The following is a 12,329-nucleotide window of genomic DNA, read 5'->3' on the forward strand; positions in this document are numbered from 1 at the left end:
ATTATAAAAAATATATTATTACCATTTATTTCAAGCCTAAAACAATTAGTTAGCGGTCAAATTACTTGGGAATAATTATTGCATTAAAATTAGATTTAACTTGAGAGATATCTTATAAAATATTAATGTAATTTAGCATTAAAGTATTAAAAGTAACACACAAGATATAAAAGTGTCATTAAAAAAAAATCATATGGTACAAAATATAAAAATATGAAACCACATTAGAGCTAATAAAGGACGTCAGCATGTCTGGCACTAATTTATTAATGGAGTAAACCACACAGTAGTCTTTTGTTGTAAAATAAATTATAGGCTCGTTTTTGCTAATGAATAAAACCACATAATTATTTTTTGTACTTATCTCTTTATAATATTAATTTATATAATATTAAAAATTAATTAATAAATATTTTTAAATTGATTTTATATTAATTACACTAATGAAATTTCTTTTGAAATCAATAAAATTTTAAAATGCTAAAAGAGATCTTAGGAAAAATTAAAAATATTTAATATATTTAATTTATTATTACTTTCTAAAATATTATAAAAAATATTATTAAATTTTATGTATAAATTTAATTTATATTTTATTTTATAATTAAAATAATTATAATACCTAGAACGATTGTTATAATATAATTTCAAGAATTTAAGTAGAATGTGAATAGTTGTAATGCAACTTGAAATAGCTTTAATCTTTAATCTTCCTCTCCCTAACTCTTAGATGGACTTGAGCCCTGAGTCAATAACTCATTCATGGGCTTTGGCTCTTTTTAGGCCAGGGTCAACACAAGCTTACTGTTTAAACCATGAATTACACTTGTGAGTCCTATGTAAGTGCAAGAAAAATCATGTCCTGATATGCACCAAGCACGCTGAATAATCATTCCATTTCAAAGTAAATAGTAGAAGCATCCCCAACTAGACCGAAAATAATAAATTGATAAATGCTTCACATGTATATTCAAAATCTAGGTTTATATAGCAGGTGGAACTTATATAGATTCATCAAAAAAATAATCCTGTCAGGGTTATTTCCCACCTCTCTTTTAAAATTAAAAATTTTAACTTGTAATGTCACTTAGTTACACCAATTAAAAAAAAATACATAAATTCAATTACACCCAAAAATATTTCTATGCATTGTCGGTCTTTTCTCTTATCCAAGTGCACCAAAAGGGTTTCCTTCTTTCAATTAAAGATGTTTTCTATCTAAAAATGTCAAGTATTTTTTTGTTTTTCCATCATTGTTTCCCCTTCTTGGTCTCAATAAGTTACTAAAAAATATAATACAATGTACATGTAGTGTTTTTTAAACAATAATCTAAGAAATGTTATCTACATTGACATGCATATCTATGTTGGGCGTCCTTGTCGAGTAGAGGTTAATATGAGTTTCTTTCCTCGAAACCGTACTTGGAGTGTACGGGAGTCTCAAGGTGACATGCTTCGTCGTCTTCATTACTTCCGTAATCAGTTCGAGATCCTCCGGTCTGAAAAGGTATGGTTCTTCAACTTTTCCTATCTTTATTTCTTTTTCCTTTGATCTTTATATTCTGATATCAAAGGTTTCTGAAGACGCTGATGACATTGTCATTGAGGATAGGCAAGTAGCAAAAATTTACCAGAAAGCCATGAAGGAGCTTCAGATGACCATATTAAAAGAAAAGTCTCTGATATATGACCATGGATGCCTAGAGTTTGCTAAGTAGTTTCTAATCAAGAAAGGTCGGGTTAACATTAGTCCTGTCTCAGTCCCGATGGTTAGGGCTCTGGTACATAGTCTTTCTGTTGCTCCTGCTATGAGCAAGGACAGGGAAAGACGATCACTTTTGTAGACTTGAACTCAGGTTGAGTCGAAGTTTCTGAGGAGTGAAGCCACTCGACAGTAAAGGAGAGAAGCAGAACCCCACGGAGGGTAAAGTTAGAATGGGGAGCATCCCCCAGGATGAAAGTTGATTGAATGGGGCAGTCATCAAACAAACAAGCAATGTTGATCACATTATCAATACGCCAGTTAAGAGGAACAGAAATGAGACTCTCATCGTCCTGAAGAACCATTTTAAGTTTAAGAAATTCGCGACACAATAGTGGATCAGAGAAGAGAAGTAGGGTATGTTCTTCCCCCTCATCTGGATGTTCAAACCTGGATTTCATAAACCAACAGCCAGATAAACTTGAACCCCCATCCCACTATCGATTGGTGTTGCTAGAAAGCGTTCAACCGACCAATTTACTAAATTAACAGAGTTGACTAGATCGAGATTATAATATGAATCATCGAGATCTTCATCGCTATCACAATAAAAAAGAATAGAATTACTATCCATGAAGGTCATACCCAACCCTGAGATAAGAACGACTATCTACTTTATGATGCCTATAAACCTTAGGTGGCTACTTATGCCCGTACGTAACTACTCAGAAAGACTACCTTTAACGACAGATACTGTTGAGCCAGATTGGAGCAAATTCAATTAAAAAAATGCACAAATTCAATTGCACCCAAAAATATTTCTATACATTATCAGTCTTTTCTCTTATCCATTTGCACTAGAAGGAAATCCATCCTTCAATTTAAGGTTAGCATAAGACATTTTTGCTGATGTTTTTTCTAAAAATGTCAAGTGACCAAAAACATATCTTATATTCTTTTGTTTTTTCATCATTGTTTCCCTTTCTTGGTCTCAACAAGTAACCAATAATGCACTTGTAGTGCTTTTTAAACAATAATCTAAGAATGTAAGAAATGTTATCTACTTTGACATGCATAATATCCAAACTCTTCTTGTTTATAATTATAGCTTCCACATGCACCATACCTTCTGTCTTTATGGTATGCCTTTATTGCCATTTTGCATACATGGAGTTATTAAGAATACCAGTAATAGTAAATGTTGAAAGGATCAATAGAATCTCATGTCGGATCGATAAGTGAAAAAGAATCTGGTGAGATATTAGTGGAAAAAAAATTAGATCTTAATATAGGCCAATCTGTTTATAAGCCAATTAGTTTTATGCAAGTAAAGTTTTAGACCTATATACATGGTTGTTATATTTTGGAGCAATATTTTCGATAATTTAAAATTTTCACATAATTCTGGAGTTGAATTGAACTAGGAAAAGATGTTAGACCCATTTATGATTTTGAGCATTAGAGAGATGCACGTCTAAAGATATTAATAAGTGATAACCGGTTAAAGCCCAATTTTATTTGAGTTGAATGAGGGTGCGAGAGACATAAATAAAATTCTGAATTGGATAGTTGTAAAAAAATATATATAAGTGACGTACAAGTAAAAAAATATTGGATATTTACAGGCCAATTGATTTGATGCAAGTGAAGTTCCAACTCTATATATACGATCACTGATACAGTTTAACAAAGCAGAAGGCTTAGAGTTTTCAAATGAAATTTTTGGAAATTTTCTATTTTGCCATTACAAATAAAGGATTAGATTTTGGTCGCAAAATGGACCAATCTTGGGTGAAGCTACATTACAAAGGATATGGCAACGGAAGCAGTGAAGCTACAGTCCACAGAGCTCAAAAAGAAGAAACACAAATAAATGAATTCCCTCGACTGCATTGAAGACTCGTACTTTTTGAATACTGTACTTACGTTTTAATGGAAACACCTTCTAATCTTGCATGTACAAAAAAGTAGTGAAACATCTAGCTATATGTGTGATATTGCAGAGCATTTTCTTCACATGATCACACACAAATCTGCAGCTTTTGTAAGTTTTCATCTGCAGGGATCCAACATACTATAGCCAACTTGCATATATAATTTGAAATTTGAAGTGGGTAATAGAGAGGGTAATCTGGGTTGGAGAGGTGGGTATTGTTTGATTTTTCAAATGGTAAAGGGAAAACTATGGATTTTATAGAATTCTAGCACAGTGGGAATTTCCTTAACATGATCATTTTATTATATGAACTTCTAAATCTCTTTCTTTTTCATGGGAATCCAGATTATATATATATATATATATATATATATATATATATATATATAAAGTTATTAGTTCCCTTATGGCATTTTCTAGTGGAAGAGAATCAATTATAAGAATTGAAGAATGGTATTATTGTACTAAACTATGACAATATTCAACCGCACAGTTTAACATTTTTCAACATTTTATCATAGTCTAAAGAGAAACTCCATATTCCTCATTAGAAGAAAAACAAAAGGAAAAACATTAACTGAAGACCAATTAAGGCTTCTAAGTTTCCTCTTATGGAGAGGAACAATGTAAGATCATGATTTATTGAGGTGTACCAATATGATAAGAAACAAAAAATCTAGAGCAAATTCCTCTCAACTTCTCGAGGTTTGACCATTTTCTATTTGATAATGGAAATTATTTTATCAATAAAAATAGAGAAAAATATGAAATTGAGGAACTGCAGCCCAAGCTAATAACCCTACCCGAATACATCAGATAATAATTCTAAATTATTTAATTTAAAGTAAAAATTTTATAACATTCGAAAAAATAGGCCTAATTATTAAAAAATTCTTAAACTTTGAGCATTTTAATATTTTTATCCAAAGCTTTATATTTTTCCATATAGATTCAAGTTATCAAAATTTTTTCTAAATTATCTTCCGACCAAAAGCAACCGGTGGAATATGCTTCCGTGAACGTCGGACTTCATTTAACAAAAAAAAAATAAAATCGAACTTAATCATCAAAAAATATAAATGTTAAGATAAAAATTTTATTACCAAAATATAAGAATATATATCAAAAAAAATTTATGTTTTAGAATTTAATATATATATATATATTTATTTTCTTTTTAATGAAATTACGCAATTGATTATCTTTTCTTCCTTTCTTTCTTTTATATCACTTATATACGTTAATATTTTGGCTCTATTTCTTTTATACTATTTTTTTTAATCTCTTTTTAATTCTTTTATGCAGTTTGTGTTTAATGTTTTTACTCCCTTCACTTGCAATTTCAATTTTTTAACTCAATCTTTGTTGCATGCATCAATTTGTCTTCTTTTTCTTTTTCTTTTTCCTGATAGAAATTATTAATTTCTTATGCATGCATCAATTTCTCAATGTTTTTAGAACTGATTTTCATTTTTCAATCAATATTTTTCACTCCCTTCATTTGTGATTTCAATCTTTTGCATTTAATTTTTGTTATATGCATAAACGTTTTCACTGTAAGTGTTAAAATATTTTTAGCATAACTTAAAAATAAAACATATTGTTGCCTTTGAGCTGCTCAATTTAGATTTTAGTTTCCACAGATTCAAGCTCAATTTCATAGTCATTTTTTTCCGATTATTTTGGCTGCCACTGAGTTGAAAAAGAATTTAATCACAATCATTGCAGGATTCTGATTGAAATTGAAAAAGTTCTAGTTGAGTGTTGCATATCAGGTCTGAAAATTGAAAGTAAAAGAAATTCAAAAAAATACATTTTTTCATACAAATATATTATGAACTATTCTTTGTGGGCTTGAGCTCTGTTCTGTACAGGAAAACATGTCTTGCTTAGTGAGAAGCACAAGAAATTACATGCTTAGGCTTTTTGGGTCTATGTTTTGGACTGCATGAGACTATATTCTATAATTTCCAGAGTAGAATTTTAATTTGAAACCTCCTTTGGTAATCACTTGGGCCTGAACATTTCAGCAAAAAGATAAAGGAAAATTACAAGGGAGATGATATCCATAGCTACATCTGCAACCCCTTCCGACATTCATTACCACTGGATATGTCTCTTGGTTCACTTGGAAATTTGCTTCATTAATAAGTAACTGAGCTTCTAAAAGAGCTTTGCCATTGTTTTTGCACCAGTGAATAGAACTTTGCCATTGCTGTCTCTCCCCACAAAGCCAATTGATCCCATATTTCTCCTTTCATTTGCAGCGTCTATATTTACTATAATTGACCCAATTAGAGGGGCAATCCAACGGGTTTGCTGCTGTCTACTAGGTGCTGACATTGCTGGATCATCTGCAGGCACCTGCATTAGGTTGCACCTTTTTGACTCTTCCTGTAAATTTGCTTTGTGCATTGTTTGTGTTTTGGATTTCATCAGAATTAAAATAGAAGGCATATATAATTCGCTTTAGACAATGAGCATCTGATCAATATGAAAGCTTCACCAGTCTCTTAAATGATTTGAATATTTCAGCTATGATTTTAGTTATTTAATCATTGGGATCAGGTGATACCACTTGCTAATTACACTACCTGTTGAATCACCATTATTTCGAGTCACTAGTTGCTTTGTCTAATGCCCTTTTTTTCAGACTTGACAAAGATTAAAAGGAAAACAAAAGAAAGGATTTTGTAAATATACATAACGGGAATGAAATAGAAAAATTCTGGAGCAAAACTTGTAAATATAGAATTTCTTCTGTCCTCAGTTTGAAGAGCTAATGCAAAAGCAATGGAACAAACTTAAAAATTGACCATCTCTAATTATAATTTTAATACACATAATAACTCATACTCATTAATTGGTAGAGATTTTACTAGAAAATTAAGAAACGAAGAATAACTTACTTGCTATGCTTCCTTTACCTCAAACTTTATTGTTATACTGAATGATTTACAGTTGAAGTTTCAAGCAAAAGCAACAAAAATTTACTTATTTGGTGCCGTGATGTAGGCCAAGTGTGTAGAATTTGCAACTCTTGTCAATGTTTTAAGATCATAGGCAATCCAGCACATGGATGTCTCAGGATGATAAAGATAACCCAAGCACTTGCAATCTTTAGTGCATTTGTTGCTACAGCCATCCTGCTTCATGGATCCATCTCCCTGATTGTACTTGGTAACGAAATGATCCACATCTTGTAGTTTATAGTAGCGGAAATCTGTCACCCCACATGAAGATAGCTTGGCAGGCTGGCAATCCTTACTCCAATCCATCAACCCTTTTGCTGATGGGCAAGCTACGCATTGGTTGTCCTCGCACAAGCAGAAGTTCCCACACTTTTCTGGCAATTGGCATTCGGTATCATAAAATTAGTCTCTGGAGAACAAAGAGGAGGCCACTTTCCAAGGCCTAAAAGTTGCATCATATTCATAAGTGTGGACTCTAATATTTCCATCTATTTCCAACCGTAGATATGAATATGTGGTATTGTATGTAGGCTATTCAAGAATGGCACTTTCTCTACAGGAGGAATGCGCACATTGGAATGACAGTGTTAAATTTGATTCTAATGTTACAGATTGCAAAGGACCATCAACCTCCATCACTGTCGCCCAGAAAGAAAATGAGAAGTACTGGAATGGGATTGGGGAATTTGGACTTTTATAGTACAGGGCTAAAGTCTTGGCATCCATGACCAAACTATATGGACCATTCACATTTTCTTTCTGAGAAGCTCTACTCACAAGCTTTGTTGTAGCCCCAAGCCTTAGAGACTGACCCACTAAAAGAGTATCAGTTGGGTAATCAAAACTTTGCCAAATAAACTTACCCTTTTTATCATAAAGAACCATGTTGCCATTTGGGAGTATCTCCAACCCAACTACGCCTCTATTGACAGTGTTGGTTTGCCAAGCTATTCGGCCATCCGAATGGGTCAGCACAAGATTTCCATCAGTTTCAAAGGTGAGCTTGGCATTTTCGCCAACTGGGTTGCCGCGGTTAGCTTCCCAAACCCAATTCATGGGGGTCGCCTCCTTTTGAGTTCCCAAACCCAAAGCAAGGGTAAAGGCATTAGAGGTTGTGTTGTAAAAGCAGAGTTTGAATGGGCGATTAAGGAGGCCTGTAAAACGATAACTTGCATCATACTCCTGAGGGTAGTGTCCAAACACATCATTGTTGACATATTCAAATGTCTTATCCTTTGGTACCAAAGCCTGAGCTTGAAAAACAATGACTGTAAAGAGGAAGAGTAAGTGGAAGCGAGATGACATTGTATATGGCTTGAAGGTTTTTATTTCTTTTTATTTTTTATTTTTTAATTACCTTTGAATGGGGAAGAACACTAGAGGGAACAGATATATATATATAAAACCATAAGAATAAGATAATAAAAACTTAAAATAAAGGAAATTAATGGTGTTTTTTTCATGTTGTATAATATGTAGAGCACATGAAGGAACTTAGGAGTTCAGCACATGAATGGTTCTCTTCCTGCGTTGGATAAAGGATACACCCTATTTTATATCGCAGCTCCTGTTTTTTGACTATTTTATGGAGAGACAGAGAGAGAGAGTTCAGAGTTTATAAAACAGGTGACGGATCATATCTTTAAAGATAGTGGATTGAGTAGGAAGGAGGGTGCTGTCTCACACTCATAAATGATCAAGTGGTGGACATGGGGGAATTCACACTTTTGTGTGAATGGAATAAATCTTCCATCTCTTCTGTTATATGATTAGACGAGTGCTCGCGTTCTGGTCGTATTAAAATATTATTAAAATAATATCAAATAATTTATTTATATAAATATTTATAAAATATATTAAAATATTATTTTCTAAATAAAATATTTTGAAAAAGTAAAAATTTAAAAACATAAACTTAGTGGAGAAGATAACAATATGGACAAACTAATAAAGGATTTAATTAAATCACAAAAAGTAATATATTAAAAAATATATAAATATCTTTAAAAAATAATTAAAAAATATATTAAAATGTACAAAAATAATTTTAAAAAATAAAAAATACATTTAGAAAAGAAAAAATAGTTTTTAAAATACTCTTTTTTATATGAAAAAAAATATTGATTTGAATTTAACTAATCTAGTATAGAAAAAGTACAAAAAAAAAGATAAAAACAAATTTATCTGTTCATAAAAAAGAAAATTTATGATAAACATAAGAATAATGAAGAAATTGAGTTGAAAAAGATGATAGTAGCTTGTGAATAAAATAAAATAAAATAAATAGTAAAATAATTAATAAATAAAATATGAGAATTAAGAGTTTTTATTTTTCTTTCGAAGAATGTGAGTTAAAAAAATAAAATCTATAAGATATATATAAAAATACTAAATTTTTCTATGAGTTTCTATATGGTAAAATTCTATGAAGCTATGTCATATTGGGAGAAAATAACATATGGCATATCCATAAAAGTCAACTATAAATATTTATAAGTTATCTTAAATAATACTAATAATGAATATGATATTTTTATTTATTTAAATATAAAATTATTATATTCTTAAAATGATTATAATAAATATAATAATTAATTAAGATGCTCCATATTAATAATAAATCTTATTATCTCTCTAATAAAAGATATGCTTATATTCATATGTATATATATATATAAATAAAAAATTAATAAAATAGTAAAAGAAGTAGAAATTTATATTTGGATTATAAAAATAGTTAAAAGAGATTTGTGACATATTAAAAATTTTATTAGTTCAATAAAATAAATAAAAAAATTATCTATATATATATGATATCTGTCACGACCCCACCCGAGGGCCCGTGACCGGCACTAGGGAATGGGTAGGTGTAAGACCACTGAATCCTGTAGTAAGCCTGACACTCACTAACTCAAACCAACCCCAACTCAAATTTTACTATTATTAATACTACAATTTACAGTAACATTAAATTTTACACAATTAAATTGGTCTACCCGAAGAATTAGGCGAGACCCGAAACTATAGAAAATTACCATTGATATCCCTACTATTACTACTGCGGAGAATCTAAGATTTTTACAATTTGACATACCAAATCAAACACCACCCGATGATGAAGGAGTCGGGTTACTGAATAAGAGTCGCGGGAAGACTAACAGTCGACGATCCGAACACACCATCGGACTCACAACGACACGCTGACGATGATCCCCGCTTTCGATTTTCCGATCTGACACCCGATCGTCCGGAGAGATTTGCAGACGATCTCGGCCATCGATTTGCAAATGGAGCCTGATCGCCATGAAACCGGTGCCATAGCGAAGCTTGAGCTGAGGAGAGTAGGGATATGCCCTCCGATCCTCCATAGCTCGTCGGATCTCGCCGGAAAAGCCGGAAAACACGGCTGCCACCACTTCGCCGGAACTCCCTACTCCGGCCACCAAAACTGACGCTGCCACCGCCAAAAGGAAGCTCTCTCCAAGGGGAGTCGATCGCCACCAAGATCGGCCGGAAAGGCCGCCGAAAACGGCCAGAACGGCTTTCGAAAGCCGCTGCTCCTACGCGCAATTCCCGCTGCTAGATGCCGCCATTCTCTATTGCTCGCTCGAGCTCGCTTTCCCGCCACCAACGACCCACGCCGCCGCCTTCCTCTTCTTCTTCTTCGGCCATCACCCTCTCTCTCTCTCTCTCTCTCTCTCGATCTTCTTTCTCTCTCCTCGATCCCATTCCTTTCAATATCGACATTAGGCCCCCGAACTTTTCCTTATTACAATTTGGTCCCTCAACTTTCTTAATTACTTACAATTCCATCCAGCAAAATTCTAATTTAACCCCTAAATTTTTCTTTAGCCTTTCAATTAAGCCCCTAACTAATTAATTTGGGCCAAATCCGAATTATTGAAAATACATAATTACATAAATACCCCTAACCGACATATTTATTTACAAAAATACCAAACTCACAAATTTCCATTAAAACCCCATAAAAATAAAATTATACTTTCAATCCTTATTCCAAAGTAAATTTCCAATTTAGTCCTGACATAAAATTAATTTAAATAATAAATTTCCAACTTAAAATTTAATACCACTAATCAATTAAAATACCATTTTTTCCAAAATTCTTTTATAAAAACATCATTTACAATTTCTTCCAAAATTTTCCAATATATATAATTTTATTTATATATATATACATGGGGGAAAAATTAGAATAACTAAAAATATATTCTACCCTTCAAATAATTTACTTAATTAATTCTTAAAATTTCAAACTAATTGGATATAGAAAAATAATTCATTTAATTGACTAATATTAAAATTTCCATTAAATCATTTCAAATTAAACTAAATAAAAATGAAGCTGAAATTAATTTAAATAAAAACTCATTATTAAATATATAAAAATTCCGGGTATTACATTCTCCTCCCCTTAATAAAAAAATTCGTCCTCGAATTTAAAAGAAAAGGGGCTACACTCTAAGACTGAAACTAATTAGGAACCTCTCATCTCCAACTCGGCTCCTCGAGAACTTTTCCTCGGCAGAAAATAAACTAAACCATAAGACTCATCGACAAAACCCTTTAGCAAAACTGGCGATCCTGATTTACGGCTCGTCAGAAACTAAATCTTTACTTACATCCACACACTGAGGATCCAACACGAGCAAAGGATCGAAATGCACTTCCTCAACTCAGACCTACGAACCACTAGATTTGACCTCAGAGAACATTATTTAGCGGCAAGTCCAACTTGCACGCCAGCTCACTAAACTGCCGACAAAACCAAAGGTTCCACACAAGAAGGGCCAAATCTGATCCTGCTAAGAATCCACTCGCCAACTTCCTTCCTAAATGACGTGCCCCTTGCACGTACAGAAAAAAAATCCTTAACATCCACGTCACATCATCCTCGACATAACATCCATCTGATCGCATCAACCGACACAACCCATGCCCTCCTGGCACAAGATTCCTTTTTGACTAAAATCTAAAAGCCTCCTTTATTATCTAACATGGGGCCTACTACGCCACAGATTCATTCTCACAGCAACTCAGCTCATCATCCAGAGAATTCCCAAGCTAACACAATTTACTTTGAAAAATTTAATTATTTATTTACTTTATAATCATCACTGATAAAGCTTTATCATCTTTTAAAAATACTTTTGTAAAATCATAAAATCTCTACCCATTTTTCTTTATATAAAATTCTACAATATCGCGCACCCGGGTGATAATGCCCCTATCACCAAGGGTTGCAATGCACGATGTATGATGCATGCCCTAAAATGAATTTATGCATGCCTAACAGTGAAATGTCATAATGCATTCTTACGGGACTGGGCGCAATATTGTATTTTAAAACACTTATTCTACTTAGAAAAATAAATAATGTTCACTTAAGTTTCTCTGGATTCCAAGCATCCGAAAATACTCCTGCCACCTTTCGTAAGCTTCTAACAACCACAAAAATCAACCATAAAAGCTCCGACATCCGCTCAACTTCCCAGGCACTAGCTTCGGCGCTACTCAATAAGGTGATGCCTGATACGATGATGAGGCAGCTCATGACACGACTGCAACCACGCTCTACACTAAAACTGACTGCGGTGCCCACCATCGAAACAACAATCAAAACTTCTAAAGGTGGACTGCACTAATCACTTGATGAAAACGGCACGAGGTTACCACACTTCGGATCTTCCCATCGCTA

General features: G+C 32.8%; 1 pseudogene; it reads right to left on the reverse strand.

Annotated features, from left to right (window-relative positions):
- Nucleotides 1–6,281: 6,281 nt before the first annotated feature.
- LOC8275970 lies at nt 6,282–8,673 on the reverse strand (annotated as a pseudogene).
- Nucleotides 8,674–12,329: the final 3,656 nt, after the last annotated feature.

The sequence above is a fragment of the Ricinus communis genome, chromosome 9 (assembly GCF_019578655.1).
Source record: "Ricinus communis isolate WT05 ecotype wild-type chromosome 9, ASM1957865v1, whole genome shotgun sequence".
Taxonomy (NCBI): domain Eukaryota; kingdom Viridiplantae; phylum Streptophyta; class Magnoliopsida; order Malpighiales; family Euphorbiaceae; genus Ricinus; species Ricinus communis.